Source organism: Apium graveolens, chromosome 6 (genome assembly GCF_009905375.1).
Source record: "Apium graveolens cultivar Ventura chromosome 6, ASM990537v1, whole genome shotgun sequence".
In the NCBI taxonomy this organism is placed as follows: domain Eukaryota; kingdom Viridiplantae; phylum Streptophyta; class Magnoliopsida; order Apiales; family Apiaceae; genus Apium; species Apium graveolens.
The window spans coordinates 152,175,991-152,179,657 of record NC_133652.1 but is presented as its reverse complement, the minus strand read 5'-3'; the positions used below and the strand labels follow the sequence as shown (position 1 = coordinate 152,179,657).

General features: G+C 40.9%; 1 non-coding gene across 1 annotated transcript; it reads left to right on the top strand.

Annotated features, from left to right (window-relative positions):
* Window positions 1-2,653: 2,653 nt before the first annotated feature.
* Window positions 2,654-2,760, top strand: LOC141669097 (small nucleolar RNA R71). The gene has a single exon (XR_012553393.1). It is a non-coding gene; the product is annotated as a small nucleolar RNA R71 (small nucleolar RNA).
* The last annotated feature ends 907 nt before the right edge of the window (window positions 2,761-3,667 follow it).

The following is a 3,667-nucleotide window of genomic DNA, read 5'->3' as shown; positions in this document are numbered from 1 at the left end:
CCAAATTTGTCTCAACACACCTCTTGAGAACGTGCCTAAGATTTTGCAAGCATTCATCGAAAGAATCGCCAAATACAGAGAAATCATCCATGAACACCTCCACATTCTGGCCAATCATATCAGAAAAGATGGCCATCATTCATCTCTGAAATGTGGCTGGTGCACCACACAAACCAAAAGAAACTCGTCTGAAGGCGAAAGTACCAAATGGACACGTGAAGGTAGTCTTCTCCTAAACTTTAGGAGCAATACAAGTCTGATTGTAACCTGAATAGCCATCCAAAAGACAATAGTACTCATGACCAACCAATCTGTCAAGCATCTGATCAATGAAGGGTAAAGGGAAGTGATCTTTCCTAGTGGCCTTGTTCAACTTCCTATAGTCCATATAAACTCTCCACCCCGTCACTGTTTGTGTAGGAATAAGCTCATTCTTCTCATTTTCTACCATAGTAATTCCACCTTTCTTTGGCACACATTAAACTGGGCTCACCCATGAACTGTCAGAAATAGGATAGATGATCCCTGCATCTAGCCACTTAAGAATTTCCTTCTTCACTACTTCTTTCATGATTGGATTAACTCTTCTTTGTTGCTCGATCGTAGGCTTGCTACCTTCCTCTAGCAGAATTTTATGCATGTAGTAAGAAGGGCTGATTCCCTTGATATATGCTATAGTCCAACCTATTGCCAATTTGAACTCTCTCAGAATCCTCAGAAGCTTTTCCTCGTCACTACCTGAAAGGTCAGATGCAATAATCACAGGCATAGTAGATGCATCACCTAAAAAAGCATACCTCAAATGCTCAGGTAAAGGCTTAAGCTCAAGAGTGGGAGCTTCTTCAATAGATGGCTTGAGGCGTTTAGGAGCTTTGTTCAATTCCTCCATTCCAAGAGATTCAAAAGGCATATCAATCTTCCTCTTCTAGGGAGAAGCATTTAAATATTGCAATTGTTCTTCACCTTCGACATCTTCACTATCTGAATTCCCCAATAAGGCCTTTTCTAAGATATCAGACCTCATCAATTGATGAAGTTACGAAGTCACCGCATAATCGACCAACTCTACCTTTAAGAACTCCTTATTTTTCGTAGGAAATTTCATAGCATTTAACACATTAAAAGGTACATCCTGATCCAGCACTCGCATTGTAAGCTCACCCTTCTGCACATCTATCAAGGTTCAGCCAGTCGCCAAGAAAGGTCTTCCCAAGATTATGGGAATCTTCTTATCCTCCTCGAAATCAAGAATTACGAAATCAACAGGGAAGATGAGTTTATCAACCTTGACTAAGATATCCTACACCATACCTCACGGATATGTAATCGAACAGTCGGCCAACTGCAAAGTCATATAAGTTGGTTTTGGATCAGGTAAGTCTAACTGCTTGAATATTGACAAAGGCATTAGATTGATGCTAGCTCCCAAGTCACATAAGCATCTTTCAAAAGACACTTTTCCAATAGTACACGGAATAGTGAAGCTTCCCGGATCTTTAAGCTTCGGAGGCAACTTTTGTTGTAGTACAACACTGCATTCCTCTGTTAGAGCGACAGTCTCTAAATCATCTAGCTTCACTTTTCGAGAGAGAATACCTTTCATAAACCTTGTGTAACTAGGCATCTGCTCAAGAGCCTCAGCGAAAAGTATGTTAATACGAAGTTTCTTGAACACCTCCAGAAACTTCTCAAATTGCTTGTCCAGCTTTTTCTTCTGTAGCCGCTTAGGAAAAGGCGGTGGAGGATAGATCTATTTCTCCCCTGTATTACCCTTAGGAGGAGTGTGCTCAACAGTAGTCTTCCATGGTTCCACTTCTGGTTCCTGCTGCTCTATTTCTTTTTCAGCCCCAGCTTCTTCAATCGACACTTGAGTTTGTTCGGGATTCGCAGCCTTTCCATACCTCAAAGTGATTGCCTTTACCTGCTCCTTAGCTTTCCTCTTTCTTGGCACTTCAGTGTCATTAGGTAGTGTACCAGGCTGACGATTTAGCAAGGCATTGGTAATTTGCCCAATTTGATTTTCTAAGGTCTTAATAGAAACAGCTTGGCTCTTGCACATAAGCTTCAACTCCTCTAATTCAGATTTTTCATTAGCTTGTTGCAGCTGGAGTTGCTGCCTTGGTGCATATTGTGGTTACTGAAAACCAGGGGGTTGTACTGCTTAGCTGGATACTGCTAATAAGGCTGTTGAACCGCATTCTGAGAGTTGCTCCAACTGAAATTAGGATGATTGTGGTTGTTGGGATGATAAGTGGCTAGCACAGGTTACTGCGAATGCTAAAAGTTGCTCACGAACTGAGCTGATTCACTAGAAATAGCACACTGATCAGTCTCATGGGCACCAGCACAAAGCTCACAGACACTAGCAATTTGATTAACTCCATAATTAGCCAGAGTGTCCCCCTTCATCATCAAAGCCTTAAGTTTGGAAGCTATAGTAGTTGCTGTATCCAAATCCAGAATTCCGGCTACTTTTCCCTGAGTCAATTTATGGGAAGGATTCTGGTATTCATTAGCAGCCATTAGTTCAATCAATTCATAAGCTTCCTCGTAGCTTTTAGCCCACAAGGCTCCTCTTGATGCTGCATCGAGCATGGGTCTAGAAGTAGCACTCAATCCATTGTAAAAATAGTTTAAAATCATCCAATCAGGCATGCCGTGGTGTGGGAACTTCCTTAGCATCTCCTTATATCGATCCAAAGCCTCACATAGAGATTCTCCAGTTTGCTGAGCAAAATGAGTAAGAGCATTCCTGATTGCAGCAGTCTTCGCCATAGGGAAGAATTTAGTGAGAAACTTTTAAGCAAGATCTTCCCAAGTAATGATAGACCCTGATGGTAGAGAATGTAACCAGTACTTAGATGTATCCCTCAAAGAGAATGAGAAGAGTCGCAGATTGATAGCATCTTCAGTCACATCGTTGAACTTGAAAGTGTCACAGATCTCGATGAAATCCCTGATGTGCATGTTGGGGTCTTCAGTAGGAGAACCCCCAGACTGAACAGAGTTCTGTATCATCTGAATCGTTCTTGACTTTATCTCAAAAGTGTTAGCCCTGATGGCTGGCCTGATGATACTTGACTGATTGTCATTGATCTTAGGCTGAGAATAGTCCATCAAATCCTTAGGATTTTCTGCTTGGTCTCCCATCACTAGTATAACTAGTTCCTCGACTTTCTCTTTTTCTTCTACCTTCTTTTCTTCTTCAAAAACTTCCCTTCAAACCACCACAACTTCTTCCTCGGCTTTATCCAGAGTTCTCTTACGAGACCGCGAATACGTATGCATAAACCCTCGCTAGAGTACCTAAAATAAGACAAGGAAACATATAGGTAACAATGTCCGAGTCAATGAACTTTAACGACCGTTGATGGAAAACACATAAACTAAAAATTAGCACCGAGTCCCCGACAGCGGTGCCAAAAACTTGTTAGTCACTAAACACGCGCTAAAATTACACGCAAGTATACGCGTTCGCAAGTAGTATAAAATATAAATCAGATTTGTTCCCACAGGGATGGGTTTAGGTTAACTTTATAATTTATGCACTTAAGCAACAATGTATGGTTATTATTCAATGCTAAGACGAATAACAAAGTGAGATTGTTTATAACTAAGAATTAAACTAACAATTATAACTAAGAGAATAAGAATGATTGAATTAATA